This window comes from Peromyscus maniculatus, chromosome 23, assembly GCF_049852395.1.
Source record: "Peromyscus maniculatus bairdii isolate BWxNUB_F1_BW_parent chromosome 23, HU_Pman_BW_mat_3.1, whole genome shotgun sequence".
NCBI classification, from domain to species: domain Eukaryota; kingdom Metazoa; phylum Chordata; class Mammalia; order Rodentia; family Cricetidae; genus Peromyscus; species Peromyscus maniculatus.
Window position 1 is genome coordinate 18,287,987 of NC_134874.1, and position 21,303 is coordinate 18,309,289.

The window sequence follows — 21,303 nt, forward strand, 5'->3', positions numbered from 1 at the left end:
GCACAAAATCTCATATTTTCCTTCAATAAGAAGAAGGCACGGCCGGGCGTTGGTGGCGCACGCCTTTAACCCCAGCACTTGGGAGGCAGAGTCAGGCGGATCTCTGTGAGTTCGAGGCCAGCCTGGGCTACCAAGTGAGCTCCAGGAAAGGCGCAAAGCTACACAGAGAAACCCTGTCTCGAAAAACCAAAAAAAAAAAAAAAAAAAAAAAAAAAAAAAAAAAGAAGGCAGCCAGACCATGCAGTAGTCAGGTGGGGAGGTAGGGTAGCTCTCAGAATCTCTCCTTAGCTCCAAGTCTGGATTTCGGGTGTGGGTCAGGATCCTCAGGGGCTTTCCTGTACACTCAGTGTCTCATCCTTAATTCCTCCTATTTCTTCACATCCAATCTGCAGCAGAGGCCAGATGGTAGACTCCCCAACAAACTTCCTTATCAAGAATACCTATTTCCTAGGAATTTATTCCATAAAATCTCAGCCATGAATTTGTCTCATGTGTCCATGAGAACTGTATCCATGCTGCCCACAGTCTAAGAGTTGGCAGAGTGGAGCTGCTGAGGACACACCCAGCTCCATCTCCTGGGCCTCAGCACCAAGTTAGGGCTGACAAGAAAGGGAAGGGAGGGTTGCTTGGTGGGTGGTTGTTGTGGGAATTGGTTCTGCAAATAGCTTTGGGGTACAAGCCTTGGGGTGTGGCTTTTTGTCTGAGTACCTGACCACTTCAGGCGGGGAGTTGCACTCTCTCATGGGTGGTAAAGACCTACCAGGTCAGGAGGCATGAAGCAGCATATGGCCAGCAGCATATGGTCAGTACCCCCAGCTCCCTTGGGCAAAATGGAAGGACTCTGCAACTGGATATACCTTGTCCTGTATCTGTGAGTCTGTTTCCCCATATCACCCCTTAATAAATGTGTGTGTGTGTGTGTGTGTGTGTGTGTGTGTGTGTGTGTGTGTATACTTTTGTGGTTCTCATTTCAGGTGGTAGATAAATTCTGCTGTATTTATCTATACTATTTGCAAAAATAACTAAATAACAATGCTAATTTAAAGCAGTAAGAATGAGTTCTATGAAAGAAAATATTAAATTATTTTCAGGCAGTAAGTTATTATTACTAGGTGAATGCACATGGGAAGCATAAAGATGATGATAATGTAACCACTGTGATGGAAGTATCCAGGCATTCGGGATTGACTCCCCCAGTGGGTCAATTCTTTTGGTTATCCAAAAAAGGCTAAAAATCTACAATTTGTGCTGACATCCTATACGGTAAATATTGGTCAGGGCTGAGGCTCAGTGGTATGGCCCTTTATTATAAACAGAAGGAGAAATATTTGCAAATAGGTTGGAGATTTTGCTTTCTTAGTGTGTTAATTTGTTCTGTCCAGAGCTATTGCAGCAGGTTAGTGGTGAGTCAAGCTGCAGGCTACAGACAGGATTCATCCACATGTAATTTTCCTCCTAAGGCTGGGCTTTCCCTAGGGACCCCACACCCTTCATTCTTTTAATGTTCCCCAGCTGATCCTTCTGCCTCATTAATCCTATAAATAATCCCAAAGGAGAGACAGGTGATTAAAGAAAAAAAGTCAGGACTGCTGAATTCTCAAACGAAGGTTGAAAGCCTTCCTCTAGGGAACAATGCAACAACCTCTTCTTCCTCACTGAGGCCCAGTCCATATCTAGAGTTTCCAGTTCTCCGTCTGCCTAGGACACCCTAATTTCAAACCTGAAGACTTAGATGCTGGGACTCCTTCTAACAGGACAGTGGATGGTCAGAGTGCTTCCTTTATATGACAGTTGTTATGGAATATTATTATAAGATGTGTTACATTTGTTTATGCTATGGAACATTTGTTTATTGATGCAAAGATGTGTTGCATTTTTTTATGTTGCATTTCTTTAATTCTGTGAAGCTGTGCTACTGTGCCTGTCTAAAACACCTGATTGGTCTAATAAAGAACTGAATGGCCAATAGGCAGGCAGAAAGAATAAATAGGAGGAGAAATCTGGGAAGAGATTGATCAAGAAGTGAGAGGAGGAGGACATCAGTGGCCAGTCCCCTAGCTATACAGCAAGCCATGGAATAGGAAGTAAAGAAAGGTCTATAAAATAGAGAAAGATAAAAAAGCCCAGAGCCAAAAAGTAGACTGGAAAATTTAATTAAGAAAAACTGGATAGAAACAAGCCAAGCTAAAGCCGGGCATTTACAAGTAAGGAAAAGTCTCCATGTGCGATTATTTGGGAGCTAGGTGGCAGCCCCCCCCCCACACACACACACACAAAAAAAAAAAAAGCCAAAAGAGTCAGAGTAAAAATAACCAACAAAAGACAACATTGTGTTTTCCCTCATTGGTTAATGTCATGTGACCCACCACAGTCCCTGAAATGCAGAGAGTATTAACAATATCCATCATACATATTTTTTGCCAGTTAGAAGACCTGCAGATTCCATGCATCTTCTGCCTTTTTTCTAAAGTGATTTTGCACAGGTGGAATGCTGGACATTCCAGGGGCCAGTCTGCAGCCGTAGAAGAACAATTACAGACTCAACTTATATGTGGAGAATAGTAGGACCATCAGATGGAAAGATTCTGGATCCTTGCAGACCCAGTGAACTAACTGCCAAAGGAGGCCTCACAGTATGTGTAACAGTAAGCGTCTCTTGGACCACTGTGTATCCAGTTACTGGGCATCCTACAAAGGCTGTTAGCGTTAGATCCTCTGCAGAGGGATTTCCTGATTGTAAAGAAGAACCATGTGTGTAAGGATTAGGTCCTTAATTACGTCACCAGCCTGTGACCACACCAAATGTTGGTTAGGCGGCAGAGGGCATGGCTGGCCATAGCCCGCGGCGGCCATGGCGACGGATGTTGCAGTGGCGGAAGAATCACGAGCCATGGTTACTTTCTAGAGCTTTATTGGGGAAGAGAGAGAGAGGGAGGGAAGGAGGGAGGGAGGGATGGAGGGAGGAAGGGAGGGAGGAAGACTTGCAGAGGGGAATGAATACAGAAGGAGGGAGTGTGGAAAGACAGGGCACAGAGAGGGCACGCCCGCTTTTTAGGCTGGGATGCCCTCACGGGCATCAGACGTAATTAAGGACACAATCCTTACAATGCGGAAGCTAGATACGCAGCTTATGAGCTCTGCCTGTGTCACCTGAAGGTCACTATGACCCTGACCTTGACCAGGAAACTGTTTTCTTCTGACCGGGCAGATATGTGTGAGTGTTGTCTTGTTGGGACAAAAAGGGAGCTCTCACCTCACAGGGGATAAGGGACAGTTCTGGCACCACACAGGAGTGACCGTGGCTTAGGAACACAGACCAGGGTTAACCCAAATTCCACGTTCCAAAGCGGTAACCAGAGGATGAAAGCTTTATGATAACCAGACCATGAAAGACATAAATCAAGACACTTTTCAAATAATTTGATGGGAACGTAGGGAGGTGGGTGACACAGCAAAGCAGAGTGAGCTCTGCTGCGGACCTTGAAGCTGTCTGATGGCGGTCAGCCCTTTGGTTGATTGGAAAGTAGGTGTCTGTTCATACACTCCAAAGGATTTGTCTAATGGCCACAAAGGTGTTAAGTCAGGGCAATAAATGGCTATTAAGAATGCTTAATCATGTACAAGATAACAGGACTCTAGGCCTGCAACATCCTAAACCCTCTGCCTCATTGACATTCTAGTGAGTTCACTTGCATGGCAGAAGGTACCGTGGAACTCAGGGTCTTTTACAGGAATGTTTATTCCCATTCTCTTGAAAGAGGGTCCATCCCTTCAAAACCTCTATTTCAGCAAATTAGCCTAGATTTATGATGGAGATGTAGCCAACAAAGAAAGAAACTCAAATGTAGCCAAACCACAGAAATGCACACTCAGATGACAGAGCTGAGGGACCCTGGCTGGTTTCATAACCATTTCTCAGAAGAGAGACAATCACCAAACCCCCAAGTCTTCTACCAAAAAAAAAAAAATCAACCATGAAAAACAGATAAGTAACGAAACTTCTTTTGGCCTGATGAATGGCTATGAAACACTCCCAAAGTCCCTTTAGCAGTGTGGAAATATGAATGCTATTTTCTGACACAGAGTTCTGCATTTGTTCTCAAAGCCCAGGCTGGATGGAGCTCACTGATATTTTTAAGACAGGGTCCCGGTTGCCTCTTTTGGGTCTGATCTCGGGTCTTCTCATCTTCAATGGTCCCAGTGCTTCCCAGCAGATGTGTCACTCTTGATCTCTAATGCCTGAGAACAATGACACATTCCCCCCAAACAATTAGCGCATGAGTGACTGAGAGGACAGAACTGAAAGGAAATGCAGCAGCGTGCCAGAATTCAGATGCCCACAGTGTTTACAACCAAAAGTAGCATCCAAGTATGTGGAAAATGATGCTTCACAGATGCAGGGCAGTGTTCTCAGGTGAGCAGCTGATGGGATGTACTCCCCCACTGGCTCCAGGTGTGTGAGTTTCCTGTGATAATGGGGAGTTCATTGTCAGGCAGCATCACCAGGCATTCCTCAGGAGGGTCTGCGGAATTTGCATACAGAAAGTAATCCTGAATCCCAAGATGGCTGAGGGGAAAAGAGCACTTGCCCTGGGTAGGGAGGTTGCCAGGCAGGATAAAAAAAAAAAAAATGATAAAAACCAGCATTAGTGGAGTGTGATGAATCAACGGGAGAGACAATCAAGGGAAGAAAACAAACTAGAAAAAAAAAAGAAGAGACAGATGGTGGGCAGATTTTGTTTATTATCCCAAGTGAGATGGAGCTAGGTAGAGAGTTTATGAAAAGCGGCATCTTCCAAACTGTGAGTTCAAAATAACTAGTTCAGCTTTCATGGGCAGCCGAGAGAAAGCACCTGTGTCCCTTAGGAAGGTGATATCTCCAAGCAGGAGAGAGATGCAAAACAGATGCAGAGCTGACCAGGTTCATAGTATTGTTGTGGAGGGGTGGGAACAAGGAAATGAACAGACTTGAAGGGGTTGGGGGTTAGGGCGTGGCCATAGGCGTGGGGAGGAACCTTGAGCCATGAAGCATTTAATGTGTTTAAGATATGGTCATTTGGGTACATCAAGAACTCAGAATGGAGAGTAGAGAATGAGGGTGTGGTTTCATGAGTCATTGGTACAACAGGACAGGTAAATGCACGGCACAGTAGAAGACAATAAAGTGGTAGATTTAAGGAAACTGGGGTGTTAGTGAGCTCACATTCAGGACCACTGAGGGCAGTCAATAGTAAAGAATGCATGAGAATTAAAAAACAAAACAAACCAGAGATATAGATGGGAATCCAGGAGGCTGTGATTCCATAAGCCAAGTGAGGAAATAGGATGAGTTCAGGGTTAAAGAATATGATGAAAATAATTCTGTAGAACACGAGAAAGCAAATACACTGAATCCCAGAAAGGGATTGGAGAACTTTTGAAGTCACACATCAAGTTGGCAGCAGAGCTCAGAGTCAGACTCTAGTCCCAGACTCATGATTTTTTTTCCTATCCTGAGAAAGGGAGTTTGTCATCAAGATGCCTAAAACATGAAATAAAGCATGTGTTCATGTTGCAGTTGACTCCGACATGACTAGAGTAAGTACTTATGTCTATGTTTCTGGTGACAACAGTAGTTATACCAGTCAGGAAAAAAATGTTGAAACAAATGGGATGCTCATCATTAAATGAGTCATTTATAGGGAAGGATTCCTAAAATGGCTTGGTGATGTGAATAACAAGACACAAGGTATTTACAGTATATGTTTAATCTGTGTTGGTAAAATTGGAATGAAGAGATGGGTAATGGACTTAAATCTTGCCCATTGTTCATATGTATGCTTAAGACAAGCAGGAGAAATGGTCTTTAGCCAAAAATTAATGAATTCACTTCTTCCTTAGTAAATTTTGATCATGTATCAACTGCTCAGTGTGATTTGTCTGTTGTCATATATGAGGAAGAGTTCCAATACAAGTAAAATATCATCATGTCTATCACTATCTGTCATCAGCATCAGCATCATTATGATCACCATCATCAACATCGTCACTACCATCATCAGTAACATCACTAGCATCATTATAACCAGCATCTTTATTATCACCATCATCACCAGTATCATCAACACAATCATCATCACCGTCATTATGAACATAATCATCACCAACATCACCAATATCATAACGATCGCCACCATCATCAGTACCATCTTCATCATTACAAACATAATTACCATCATCATCATTCACCACCATCACCATCATCGTCTTCATTATTATCAGAACACGAGCATTATCAAAATCCACACCAGCATCTGTGGCATCATCATAAGCAACAACAATAACTTTCCAGAAAATGTCTCAAGCTTGCTCTAAGAACCTTGGGTGTGAGTCTCTCAATCAAAGAAATAATTTATCTCTCTTCCTCCTATCTCTCACCACGACCATCTTCCCAAGCCTGGGGGAAAACAAGGTATGAAATGAGATTCATATTTCTACCTAGTGTCAAGTCTTCTTGAGATGATATCTGCTGTCCTGACCAAAACTGACAAAAGGCAAAGAAGCATCATTGTTGGGGGATGAGAAACTACCTGGAAGAATGAATTACATGAGCACCAAGCTACAAAGGGAGGATCCAGGAGGCAGTCACTGACAGTGATTACTAGTGACCCACCATGTAACCTCAAGGTTGCTCACAGTCCTACCCCACTGCCTTGGTAAGCTTCAAGTCTGGGAAGAAGCCCTCATCCTCAGCTTAACTGTTGCTGAAAATTAGACCCCAAATTAAGAATATATACACAAGAATACTTACTTGTATTCAAGAATAAACTTTTACTTACTGAAAAGGACATTTACCAATGGCATATTTGATGCTAAAAAACTGCAAACTAATGAGTACATTATTATCTTTAAATATTCAGAAATAGTGTAGGCTGGGGAATGTGCATTGCTCAAGAAGAATTATGTATTTATTTATGCTATAAACCCAGATGTGAGAGATTCAAATGAATATTTAATATTCTGGAAAAAAGCATACTGAACTATACATACAAGAGTCCAGCGAGGTTGAAGTATAAGAACATTTTAGAAGATGAAAACCATGCAAATGTTGGCTAAGCACATAATGGCCAAAGAAGCAGAGTGATGTTTTTCTCATAATGAAAAATGAGTGAAATAAAAACATGAGTAACAAGCATTATGGGTGGATTTAAAAAAAAAATCATGTTGAGTCACAGAAATCAATACACCATGCATATAACTGTATTGTTTCACTGAATAAAGTTTTATGCCAGGCTATAAGTAGGTGCAGCAATAAACTGTTGAACACAGCCAGTCTCCATGGAAAGAGAACAGTTTTTAATGGGGAAAAAAAAAACTGCCAGCCATCATGGATAGAAGAGGACAGTGCCTGGATGCAAAAGCCTATTGGGATTTATAGGGGTATATGGGGGGTACAGCTCAGATTCTGAAAGGGGAAATGCTTTTGGTTTCTACTTCCTATGAAGATCAAGCTCAGGTGAAGATCCGGTTACTACCATGAGCACAACCTCTTTGGGGGCCTGCTTCTTTGTGACCTACCTCAGACCAAAATAATTGATATTGTTAGAATTCAAATTAGTAGGTATTTGTGGATGGAAGAGAAATTGAGGGAGGCTCTGGGTATGATTCTCTATTTTAGGACTAATGGGCCGGGCGGTGGTGGCGCACGCCTTTAATCCCAGCACTCGGGAGGCAGAGCCAGGTGGATCTCTGTGAGTTCGAGGCCAGCCTGGGCTATCAAGTGAGCTCCAGGAAAGGCACAAAGCTACGCAGAGAAACCCTGTCTCAAAAAACCAAAAAAAAAAAAAAAAAAAAAAAAAAAAAAGAACTAATGGAAGTATGGGTCTTTCTTGTGTCTGCTCTGCTGGCTTTTCTATATTTGTTACACAGTGGGGGGGGGACAGGAAAGGGTAAAGAAACTTTCCACACACACACACACACACACACACACACACACACACACACACACACAAAACCACCCCCAAAACAGCCCATCTTTGACTTAAAGGATAGTACACTCTCAGGAAGTATGTTTATTTACCCACTCTTAAACGAACAATCTCCAAAATGAGTTCTTGATATTTGAGGATTGGTTTCATCAATGAGGGTCAAGGCATATATGTGTGCAGAAAAGAAACTATCTACAGATAGTACCTCATTCTGGAGAAATAGAACCCACCCAGGAAGTGTGTCCTACTGGCATTTGCAGGTCACTATTGGTACAAAGAAATGATTTATACTCTGATGTAACCCAAGGACTTGCCCATGTATTCCAATACAAGATGTAGTACAAACCATACACATTCCTGTAACAGAGAAGTAAATAGAGGTGCCCAGACAAAATTCATACCTAAGAGAAACTGTTCCATAGTGCTGTGATGCCCACTACGCTTATCCTTTGTGGGGTGGCCATCCAGCTTTCGTGCCTTTGTCTTGTGACTTAGCAGTTTCACCACCCAGAGAAAGAAAGAGTCCATTCTCCAGTTGCTGAATATGAGCACCATTGATCCTGTATCAGAAGTGACAAAGACCTCACAGTTTCCATCTCCACCATTCTCAAATGTTACCCCAAGAATGAGAATCCCATGCATGAAGGCACATGCAGCTCATGAGAGGATGAGGTACCAGGTGGAAGAAACTTTAGATGCTCCTGCTAACAGCAGACTGGTTATCTAGCACAGAAGTGAGAAGATCTTGAACGATCTAGAGATATCTAGTGTTATAACTGAATGGGTCTATAGCTGTGTCCTAGCTGGCCTCAGCACTGAGTCATTGCTTGAAGTTACAGGGTTAATTTTAAAGAGTGACTGAGTAAAATGCCATGAGATGATTTACTGTTTCCTTTTATCTGGGAGATGTGGTCTTCAGACTCAGAAGTATTAACTGACGATGGAGTGGCTGTAGTGACACATTTGAATCACTAGGTGTTGTGATGGGTTCCTGTAGCCCTGCCCACATCTCTTGAAGTCATCTCCATAACCTCTCTTTATTTGAGCCACTGGTGATTGACAAAATTAAAAGCTTGTGTTTTTCAGACCCATACAGAGTGAACATAAATCTCTGGATTCTCATGACCCCTACAGGTCATGCACAGCATCACGGCTTTGGTGAGGGTGCATAGATGCACACGGACCTCTGTAGTAAGCCCAGGGAGGGTGTTCTCACAATATAGACAGCTGGTTCCCCAGACAGCATTAGCTTTCTGCTCAGTACCAAGAAACATTTTAATTAATAATGAGCAAAGTGAGAGTAATTGTTTTATCCAGGATGGAACTACACCTCATGCTGGGAATGTCAGGCTGCGCATCTGCTGTCTGGCCACCTCTGAGACTAACAACCCAAGCCTTAGAGAACACAAGTCACCTATCAAAAGTCACACTCCATGGCCAGAATGCTGTTAAGGAAATGCAGCAATCATGGCACCCCATTAACCTCTGGGTCATAGGAGTGGTATTTAAGATTTAATTTGCAGCTCTTCTTTAGTCACTGACTAAAGTGGCTTCACCTGCTGTGCAGAGACGTGGCATGAGTCTTGCTTTCATCCCATTTTCCAGCTCTCATGTGGTTCTTGTCCTCTCAGTGTATCTCTTAGTCTCTCTCTGTCTCTGTCTCTCTGTGTCTCTTTGTCTCTCATCCTCAGCTTTGCCCATATCTTGCCTCCTGCAGAGGAAGGAAGTAAGAGGTTCCTGGTAAGAGCTACTCAAGATCCTTGCTCCCGGGTAATTTGGCCTCCACCACGATCTTTTCAGGTAGGGAATCTAGGTTTGCAGATTGGAGCAGTTTCCTGAATTGGCCCACGGCTGTGGCCATACAGAACATAGATTTCAGTGTAAAGGGCTCAAAGGCAGCTGCATCAAAGCCCACCCCAGTATAAGTGCTGACCCATGGAAGCTGGAACAACTTGGACGCAGCTCAACAGGTGAGAAAGTCTCCTCTCCTCCGTAGTTCTCTCTGTTTACGTAATCTTGTGGAGAGAGGAGCCTTGTGCATCTGGTCAGTTTCAGGGACTTCCTGAGACTTTTGAGTTATCTACTTTCTCAGCCTTAATGACCTATCTTGCAGTATGGAATGTTTCAACTCAGAGGAAATAGCTCCCCAGAGTAACTCTAATAGTCCTCAAACTCATGATAATCCTGTTTCAGCACTATGAAAGCCAGAATTACAGGTAGGAATGCACTTCCATTTCTAATTGTTTTGTTTTTGTTTTTCAAGACAGGGTTTCTCTGTGTAGCTTTGTGCCTTTCCTGGATCTCGCTCTATAGACCAGGCTGGCCTCGAACTCACAGAGATCCGCCTTCCTCAGCCTCCCGATTGCTGGGATTAAAGGCGAGCGCCACCACCTCCTGGCCCTCCACTTCTAACGTGAATGATTTCTATAAAGAGATCTTTTGACTTTTGTCAGAGTGGGGGTTACAGGGAAGTGAATTCAGGAGTGAAAGCTGCATCTCAATAGAAGGCATTGGAACCTAACACAAATTAATTATAATAATAACAAGCCAGTCTACTGGAGAACAAAATATTTGCAAGCCTTCCCAAAGCACTTCTGTGTTCAGTGTTCACACTACTTGAGAAAAATCTAACAGAATTATACAACTTCCTCCTGATATATTTGAAAACATGATTTGTCATATGCAATTAGTTGTTGTTGATAAGATCAGAGTAGTTGTTAAGTAAAGGAGCCAGCCAGAGATGACATTATAATAGGATTAAGCTTGACTTCATTATCAAAGTTGATCCTAGGAAAATGGACTGGATGGGTACAAAACAACCAGTTAAGAATCTTCCAGCCAACAATTCTGAGTATCTAAGTATTCCTAATGTGCAGCTCAAATTTGGGGGAAAGTCACCAGATTATTTTATAAGAATACTTAATCACATATAAGGAACACACAATAGAAAGATAATTCAATGGAAAGTCTAATTCTTCTGCATGCGTGTGTGTATTTAATAACCTGGCATAGGGCAGCAGGGAGCAGGGACAGTTTCCAGGGCAGGAGAATTTGTCTAAGATGAAATATAAACAAGGCAAGGAATTGGTGGGGAATGAGAAACAATGGAATGTTTGTGAATTGAGGACTGGGTTTAAAAAAAAAAAAATAAACTCATGTGAAGGACAGAAAAGTTCAGTGTGGCCAGAAAGAAAATTTAAGAGCAAGGTTTTGGGATAGATCTGTAAGGAACGTGACTCTTGGACATGTGCTGAGGGACTGGGAGAGGACATGTATGGGAGGTGATGTCATCTTTAAGTCACAGCCTATGCTTCAGTGTCTGAAGCTTGCAGCTATGGAAAGAGATGGAGAGGGAGGAGGCTCTTGGGGTTCAAGTGAATTAGAAAGCAGCACTCAGGCAGATGGTACAGAGGAGAGTAGGGTGTGGGTGGGTGTGAATGGCTGTGCATGGGTGTGGGTGGGTGTGGTGGCTGTGGGCAGTGGATGTGGATGGGTGTGGGTGGTCAGAAGCAGGTCTGACATATAGATGTGAGACCCAGACTGAGAGATCTGTATTTGAGTAATGATTGAACTGTTAGACTCACTCTCCTAGGTCAATGGATATGGAAGCTCCATAGATCTGGGAGATCAGGTGAGGTGTTTAATCTTCATTGTCAATGTGGCTTGCCTTAGAATCATCCAGGAGACTGAAGCACAGTTCTAGGTTTTTCTATGACAGCCATTCTGGAGAGGCTTAGCTAAGAGTAGATGTCTTGCTCTGCACGTGAATGGTAGCTTCCTGTGGGCTGGAGAAAAGGAGAAAGCTAACCAAATGACTCCATCCCTTCCTCTCATCAGCCTCCACTGTGATGAGCATGGGAACTGCCAACCACTGAAACCGTGAGCCATTATAAACCTTTGCTCTCTGTGGGCTGTTTATGTTGGGCTTCTATGTCACAGTGATGAGATAATCTAACATGGAAAGCAACAGGATCTTAGTCTCCATGTACAGAAGGACACATAAGGGAAAAAGACAGTCTTCTAGATGTAGGACCTGGGCTCATTCTGGAGGCTCAAGTGAAAAAGATGTTCATATCTTTGTGAAAACAAAACAAAACAAAACAAAAAACCATGGTAGTCATTGGCAACCTGTGCGGTCAGAGCTGAAGGAGTCCACAGTTCATGACTGTGATCCCTGATCTCCTCTGAGCACTACCCTGAATCCAGTCACTCATTCCTCACCATGGCAACACAAGGCTAATTCCATTGTATCTCCACTTCACAGATAAGGAAGTAGAGGAGAAGAGGATTCATGCAGTCCCCACACTTCTGTGCTGGATGATACAGGAGGATAGAGTGAGAAGAATGGAGACCAAGGGGGAACCGTGGTCTATGTCCTGTGAAGAGCATAGAAGTGACATCAACAAGAGAATCCAAGGCCACAAGAAATGGGGATTCCAGAAGAGAAATGGCTGCTTCAGTGGATGCTCCTGGAACAGGTGAATTGTGCACTGGGTGTGAGGATGTCAAGGTTCTTGACTATCTGTTGACATCAGCTGTGGAACCAAGGTGCTGAAGGAGGAGCCACTAAGGTGAAGATGTTCAAGAGAGAAGAATGGTTGCCCTAGTAGGGGGAGGGAGAACTTTAGTCAGTCCACTTCCAAGTCCCAGCAGATGTCTTGCATGGAGGACACTGTTGAGGTTGGCCGTGCCCAGGCAAGGAAGACCATCATTGATCAAAGTCAATAAGAAGGGAATATTTGTGGCTGATGATTTGGGGCTGACTGTTCCCTCCCAGCAGGGTCATAAGAATGAACCCAAACTCCACCAGTGTGGTCTGCCCTGAGGAGCTCAGAGCGGATCAGACCTCTAAGTTTAGCATAAGCTGGTGGTCCTACCTCACCCTGGATTAAGGACCCAGAGGATAAGCCACAGGGAATGTCTTCCTGGATCCCTAATAGGTTATTCGTTCTCTGTGACTTCTACCAGTTATGGATGTGAAGGCCACGCAAATGAGAGAGGAGGTAGTCAAGGAAAGAAACAACAAGGAGTCTGAGTTTCAGCCACTTCCTAGGGACAGAGCTGGCTCAGTATTCCCCTGTGCCTGCTACCCTCCCTCTGCTCCAGCCTCCACTTTAATGCATAATTTATGGATGCAATTAACAGAAACCAATCAACCAAGACTGTGCACACAGCACTGTGTTTAACAACAGATGCTTCCAATAGTGATTATGTTAGAATAATAACAACACTGAAAACACGCCCGGTCATCAGTACTGTGTTGCCAAAGCTAACAAGACTGATGGTTTCACCAATAAAACAGCCAGCAAGCGAGCCTGGGAGGATGGATGCTTCTGGGTGCCGTGGCTGCAGCCTGTTTTCTTTATGCAGAGACTGAGACTTTTACACTTGTGTGTGTGTGTGTGTGTGTGTGTGTGTGTGTGTGTGTGTGTGTGTACATATGCGCTCGAGTTCGCACACAAACCATGCATGCATGTACACACACACATGAGAAGACAGGTGTCGTTCCTCTGAAGCCAGGGTTTCTCACTTGCATCCTAGGCTTACCGATTAGGTTAAGTAGGCTGGCCAATGAGCTCCAAGAACCATCTCTTCGTCTCCAGGGCTAGGGCTATAATTATAATCAAGCCACCACACTTGGTTTTTGACTTTTGTTTGTTTGTTTACGTAGGGATGAGAAACACTCCCCCACAGGTTTAAGCATTTGGATACTTTATCCCCAGTTGATGGGGCTGATCAGAGAGGGTATAGAGAGGTGTAGTCTTGGTGGAGGAAGTACCTCACTGGGGTTGGGCTATGAGTTTTTAAAACCTCACGCCACTTCCAATTCATTCTCTGCTTCGCGTTTTCAGTTGAAGATGCCAGCTCTCAGCTTCCTGCTCCTGTCACCATGCCTGCTGCCTGCTGCCTGCTGCCTGCTGCCATGCCCCCCTGCTGTGATGGACTCTTATCCATCTGGAACCAGATGCCCACATAACCTCTTCATTCTGTAAGGTGCCTTGATCGTGGTGTGTTATTTGCAGCAATGGAAAAGTCACTAAGAGCCTGTGTTCTGAGCTTCAACTCTGGGCCTCCTGCTTACACCACTAACATGTTACAGGCAGAACCATTTCCAGTCTGACTTCTCATTTTTTTGTGTCTCAGTCTATCTTGTTCCCAGTGCTCCCATCTATGGAAACTGTGCTAAAAGCAGGTGGTCTTCAAGCCCCTGGAGCTTGCAAGTCCTCTCCATTGTACAGTGGGGCCTGCCACTTGCCCAGCTTCCAGTCAGCTCAGTAGCAGGCTGTATTACCCTGTGTGCTTCTCTGTGGATGTGAGTCTATGTTCTCATCCACCTCATTTTCTGCCAGACTCCTCCCTCTTTACACAAAGACTATGTCAAGACTACAGGATTTCACACAGGGAAATCCCTTGGTAAAGAACATGGATCAGAACAAATTCAAACTTGTGATTGTCACCATAGGGAGCCTTGAGCTGGTGCAGGATGCCTGTGGAGATTCTGCTTTACATTGGGATCCTGCTATGCATTTTCTTTCCTTCTTTCATTTATTTCCATTTTACTCTCAATATAGTCCCTCACCCTGTAGCTAGAACTTGCTTCCTGCCTGCACGCTCCCTGCCCTCACCACCCAAATGCAGGGGAAACAGACTTGTACCACCTGCCTGGCTCAGGCTCTGCATTTCATCACAAATTTCTTTTCAAGTTAGTAAAAATGTAAAGGGCTTTGTTATACCATTTTTACACATCTGTGCCATTGTATTTGGTTATTCTTATTCATACCCCCCCACACTGCCCTCTGCTACCTCCCTACTCCCCCCTTTCCTGATACTCTTCCCCTTCCCCAACATGCCCCCCTCCTGCCTTCATAACCTGTGAATCCCATTGCTTCCTGCCCCGACTAAGCTCTCACTGGGGAGTGTTTGCTGATTTTGGAACTGAGCATCCAGGCCAGCCCTGTTTTCCAAATTATATCCAAGCCACAGCCACCCTCCATATCACCATCACCAAGGAGGCCAGAGGAGGGCATTACATGTTGCAAGCAGCTGACCAGGACTGGGGTTGCCATTGTCTGCCAGTGGGATGTGTCCCAGAACTGTGGACGTGGCTGCCCTCAGCTGAGGCATTTTCCTGCCGTCTGTGAGCCAATGATGGACGCGGGCTCCATTCATTATAAGGCTGAAGTTTTACCTCCTCTGTCTGTTCCGAGTTCTTCACTCTTTCAAGTTGAGTTTAAGGAACCCTGTGTTTGGCTTATAGTTTTACAGAACAAGGATTTCAACTCTTTCCGACGGCCACAACCATGTTCACCTGTGAGCCACAAACATACCTTGAGTGAACGTCCATGACATTCTTTCTCCATGTTAGCATACTGGTTTGTCTTGTCTGTCTGTTTGTTTGTTTGTTTGTTTGTTTGAGACAGGATCTCATATATCCCAGAATGATTTTTGAACCCATGCAGTGAAGGCTGGCTTTGAACCCCTGACGCTCCTGTCTCCACCTCCTGAGTGCTGGAATTATGGGTGTGCACCATGGCACATAGCTTGGTCTTTTTATTCTTACAAAAACAAATAGACCTATGATGGCCTGGTTGTTTGCTGCCTAATTTGCCATTTTCACGTTGTTCAAAAGGCCAGGGGTAATTTTAATCTTCTTTAGACATTTGCAATCAACCTTGTTTGTCACAGTCTTCGTTGTTTAAAAAATAATAATAATTAGGAAATGTTAATTTCGGTTTCCCTTCTAACATTCAACTGATCTACTCTGACAACTATCACAGTAACACTTAAGCAATCTCCTAGAGAGACCCCTGGTAGCCTAAGGCTGTCTGAAATCCTCACATCATGGAAGACCTTTCTTCCCCCCAGAGAAAACAGGCATTGAAATGTGTGGCAGGAAGCAAGCCCACCATGAGGCCCGAGCTCGGCTGTCATAGAACATTCCTAGCTGTCAGTGCCCTTCTGGATAGAACAGATGGGGCAGAACCCTGCAGAGTGTTCTATTTCACATATAGATGGGTGCCTGGCAACCAGCATGTACCACCAGGAGGTTGTGGAGGAGAACCCATCCTTTTCCAAAGCCAAGGTACACCAGAATCAAGAATATTTTGACAGCATTCGGAGGATGATGCATGAGGCTCCTGGAGGCTAGAAGTGCTCACCAAGGATCCAGCCTCCATCCCCTGAATAGAATGGCCTAAGTTTAGACAGGACCAGTGGAGGGAGCACATGCCCAAATCTCTGTTTGATTCTTCTCTCCTCCTTTATTTAAACGTGTCCTTCCATGGATCCTGACATCTATGAAGACTTCAGAAACCTAAGAAAATTGCCCATCAGCCCTCCTGAGGCAGTTTTCAACAGTGACAAACTTGTCTCTGTCACTCATGCTTCCTAGCCAAGTGTTATTGAGTCCCACTGCCCAGCCCTACACAGTTCTAGGAAATGAGAAGTGTTGGCGTCACGGTCTTGGTTGGGACAAGGCCTGAGCATCTGACCTGCTTGTGTCTACCTAGGAGGGGAAAGGCAGAAGAGAGGTAGAAGGTGTCTCCTGAGCCCTCAAATTGAAGACTCACTACAATGTCTCGTGTCATCCCACTAGCCTGGGATTCACCAAGGAACACTGGCCTCCGAGTTGTATGCACTGTCCCTGCTCATCCACCCTTCTGGTTAGTTCACATGCTCCCACAATGGAGATGGTGGTGTGGGCAAGCCTGGGGTGCTCACAGCACAGAAAGATGCAGTCCCATATTTCTTCTATCTCTGCTGCAGTCCTTCACACTCTTACATTCAATGATTGATCGTCAATGTTCAGATTCAACACAGAGCAGACTGTATCAGAAGGCACTGCAGTTACCACCCCCTGGCTGAACTCATAATGTCCCTCTCTTTCCAGGATCCCAGGAAAATTGGAAGATGTCACACAAGGTTCTCAAAATCCCTCAACTGTGGTCTCCATGTTCTCAGGACCTGACCAGTTCTAACAGAAATGTGAACTTACTCTAGATATGTCCCCTCCCTGCCTCACTCTTCTGATCTAGTGTTTTAAGCACAGAAAGCCCTGAGACACAGGGTAGAAAATGAGAAGGAAGAAGCCTGCTTAAATGGGTCAGCAGGCCCACAAGAAGGGGACTTGAGAACCAGTCCATTTACCGGCCCTTAAAATCATCACAAGAATGTCCATTACATCCCCCTTCAAGGTAAACAATTTCTAGTTCATTTTCAAGATATCTCTGTGTCTTTTATTTCTTCATATTTATTTTATTTGATGTATGTGAGTATTGGCCTGTATGTGTGTCTGTGAAATACAGTTGCCCTTGGAGGCCAGAAGAGGGCATCAGATCCCATGGAGCTGGAGTTACAGATGGTTGTGAGCCCCCATGTGGATACTGAGAATTGAACCCAGGTCCTCTGGAAGAACAGCCAGTGCTCGTAACGCTTGAGCCATCTCTCCAGTTCCATCTGTGTCTTTTCTAAAAAAATCTATTGACTTAAATATCAAACATTAATAACTAAGAAAGTACAAAACTAGGGAAAGTTTGAATATTTTTCCCTTTGCATTTTTTTCTATCATTTTAATAGTCTACTTTATTCCAAGTCTTTCTTTTGATGTCTATACCAAAAGGGGGTCCTGAAATTAATATGCCTGATCTAGGCAGCTATGGTTATACTGCTGTATGTACCTCAGTGACAAGCAAGCACCACATTGTAATCAAGGCCTTAAATTGTGAATATGATTGGTACTTACTCAGTGAAATATTTAGAAGTGAACTCAGCCCAGAAATTCAGAGAAGTCACTAAGGCTGCAGAACCCTCCTTTCTTCCCTGTCCTCCATCTTTGACACATTGATTTACCCAAGAAGCATGTGCCTCTGGTAGCAGGAAGGCTGCCACAGCTCCAGCACTCACCATGCATACCAGCAGAAGAATTGGTTAGAAATAGTCAAAAATGAGTCCTTGTCTCATGCCTAGACTAACCACTGTCTCAGGAGGATGGATCAGCAGCCACGACAGAGTCCCTGGAGCTGAAGTTGCCCACCTCTGCTAGTATCCAGAGGCTGCTGAGCCATGGTGCATAGTTCTAGAACTGCTTGGGCAGACCTCAGAAGGATGCAGCTGCAGCTGGGTTAACATCTGATGCAGTCATGTGCAGCCACCCTCTGAAGCTCCTTAGACATCTTCAGTGACAGCAAACAGAAGCATTGTCATCTCCAGCTTCCTCATTTCCCTGATGCTTCTCAGCTTCCTTCTTAACCACTAGGAAGCAGGAGGCAGGCACTAGGTGCAAGAGTGGTGGCCTCGTTTTTGTTGAGTTTATTTCATTTCTTCATGTGAGCACACTTGTGTGTCATATCCCCTTGTGCATGCAAATGCACATGTGTGTGTAGGTGTCATGTCCATATGTGTGTGCAAGTACCTTTGGAAGCCAGAGATGAACCTTCTCAGCTATTGTTCCTCAAACATGATCTATCTTGGTTTTTGAGATAAGGTCTCTTATTGTCCTGGAATGTACTGATTAGGCTAGGCTGTTGGCCTATGATTCCCGCCCCCCATATCTTAATGTCTCTGCCTCACCAGCACTGAGTTTACAAGTGTGCATCACCATGCCCTTTGTTTATTTTGTCTAACATGGGTTGTGGGGATTAAACTCAGGCCTCCAGGCTTGCATGGTGTGCTGGTTAGTTTTTGCCAAAGTGATGAAAATTGAGTCATCAGGGAGGGAAGAATCTCAATTAAGAATATGCTTCTATCATATCAGCCTAAGGGGCATTACTTGATTAATGATTGATGTGGGAGGCCCAGCCCACTGTGGGTGGTACCACCTCTATGCAGGTGGTCCTGGGTGCTATAAGAAAGCAGGCTGAACAAGCCATTGGGGAGCAAGCCAGTAAGTAGCATTCCTGCATGGGCTCTGCTTCAGTTCCTGCTTCCAGGTTCCTGCCTTGAGTTCCTTCCCTGACTTCCCTGAATGACAGACTGTGAGTCATTGGGCATTGTGTTTCATCACAGATACAAAGAAGCAAACTAAAACACAGGATGATGAGCAGCACAGCACTGACTGAGCTGCTTGTTACTCAGTTGCAGACAAAACATTTCTTCCCCTGAGAGTGTTATATTGGTCTCATTTTAAAATGCATGTACTTATATTCAATTAAAAGAAACATTTCAATAATAGCATAATAGACTTTATGGCAAGGAGGGAAAATATCAGCATTGAATAACCAAGAAAGACTAAACAATGCCTTATTAATACAAAGATATGACTTCCACAGCTCTGCCAACAATATCCATGACTGTGATGGGTTTTGGGGTTAATACTAATTGTTCATCATTCTCAAAATACAAACTTGGCATTGTTCATAGACTCCAGTTGCTTACTGCCATATTGCCTCAGTTTCTGAAATTGAGTAAAGATACTAGGAGTCGTGACTGAACGATTTCTTGACTTAGAATTCGTCATTAAAAGAACAGAAGAGGGGTGGTAGGATGGGTCAGTGGGTAAAGGTGCTTGGGGGTAAGCTTGATGACCTGAGTTCAAGCCCCAGAATCCATATGGTGGACTAAGAGATCCAACTCCTGGAAATGGCCCTTTGACCTTCACATGTGCACACAGCCACGTGCACACGTGCATGCGTGCACGCATGCAAACACACACACACACACACACACACACATACACACATACACACACACACACACACAAAGTCAATAAATAAATATGGTGTATGTGTTAAAATCCATTAAACTACCAGAAGCCATGAGGTGTGTCAGCTTGTGCATGTGGTCCATATGTATCCATCTCTTTCGCTAAAGCCCTGCTCATCCTTAAGAAACTTTTGGCTTCAGCTAAAAGATTCAGTTATGAGAATGACAGTTCTGCTCCCCATACTCTAGCATTTACCCAGGTGTAGGTATCATGGGACTAATGCTAGGTGTGATTTTAGGCTACAGCAGACAGAACATTAGTGCACACAATCACAGAGTGAGAGATTGTATCCCCTTTTCAATTATGTCCCAATCCTTCCCATTACAGCAAGCGGGGAGCATCTCATTTGGAAGACAGAAAGCATTTCCTCTCACACATTTGCTAGATCCTCTTTGAACAAGAGAGAACTGGCTTCCTATCCAGAACCTCGGATGGAAATGAGAATTTAAGAAGTCCTGATTGTGGGTGGTATATAAAAAAGCCTGATGATTCTAATGGTTTAAAGGAGACATTGGAGAGTCCCTTCTACTTTGTGAGGCTATAGTGAAGAAATAGACACCCCTGAGTGGGAAATAGCTCTCATCTACCCTAGAATGGGCTGCATCTAAGATGTCCAGCTTTGGGAGCTGTGGGTATGTTCTCTTGTGTTATAAGCTACTTTGTTAATGGTGAGTGCGGGGGTTAGTTTTGTGTTTTGTGTTTGTTTTGTCAACTTGGCACAAGCTAGAGTCATCTGGGAAGATGGAACATCAATTGAGAAAATTCCTCTATCTGTTGTCCTGTGGTATGTTTTATTGATTAATAACTGTTGATGTGGGAGAGTACTGGGTTCTTTAAGAAAGCAGGTTGAGCAAGTCACGGGGAGTAAGCCAGTAAGCAGTATTCCCTCATGGCCTCCATTTCAGTTCCTGCCTTGAGTTCCTGCCCTGGCTTCTCTCAGTGATGGACTGTAAGTGGCAACTTCCTCCCCAACTTGCTTTTGGTCCTGGTGATCATCACAGTCACAGAAACCTAACTAGAACAGCATTTCATCACAGCACTCTGAACAGACTCCAACAGTAAGTTCCTTCTGCGGTCTTAACATCAAAGGTTTCCTATGAAAGAGGGAGAAAGCATCCTTCCGAGCCAGGTGACAGATGCCGGTCAGTTCATAATGACAGACACAGTACTTCTCTTTGCAAAGACTCACACATCTACTTCACAAAGGAAAACATCACTGAGTGCTCAGAGTTCAGCTCAATCCTTTCAGTGCCGACTAATTAAGAAGAATTGAAGACTGTCAAGCTTAAATTAAATTGTGAAATGAACATGATTTTAACGGTAGAAATAATAATAAAGTGAAACAAGGTCGTCCACGGAAATGTCACCCTTTCAAATATTAGGTAATAGTTTGCTCCGACTATCCTTTAGAGTTAGTATCAACAGGGTTGTGTTTTTATGTTTCCTGGAATGTTTATTTTCAGTTAAGATGTTGACATTTTCTTACTCTTTTTTTTTAAAGATCTATTTTATTTTATGTGTGTGGGTATTTTGCCTGTGTGTATGTAAGTGTACCATGGGTGTGCAGTTCCCAGGGAAACTAGAGTTGACAGTTTGTTGTGAGCCACCATGTGGGTACTGGAACACAAACCCAGG

The 21,303-nt window shown here is 44.0% G+C and overlaps 2 long non-coding RNA genes across 2 annotated transcripts; both read left to right on the forward strand.

The window, feature by feature from the left end:
- The first annotated feature begins 12,409 nt into the window (after positions 1-12,409).
- On the forward strand, positions 12,410-14,076 carry LOC143270389 (uncharacterized). The gene is made up of 2 exons (XR_013047561.1): positions 12,410-12,538; positions 13,820-14,076. It is a non-coding gene; the product is annotated as an uncharacterized LOC143270389 (long non-coding RNA).
- A 1,906-nt stretch (positions 14,077-15,982) lies between these two features.
- Positions 15,983-20,231, forward strand: LOC121825366 (uncharacterized). The gene is made up of 4 exons (XR_006067562.2): positions 15,983-16,050; positions 16,478-16,630; positions 16,858-17,161; positions 19,996-20,231. It is a non-coding gene; the product is annotated as an uncharacterized LOC121825366 (long non-coding RNA).
- The last annotated feature ends 1,072 nt before the right edge of the window (positions 20,232-21,303 follow it).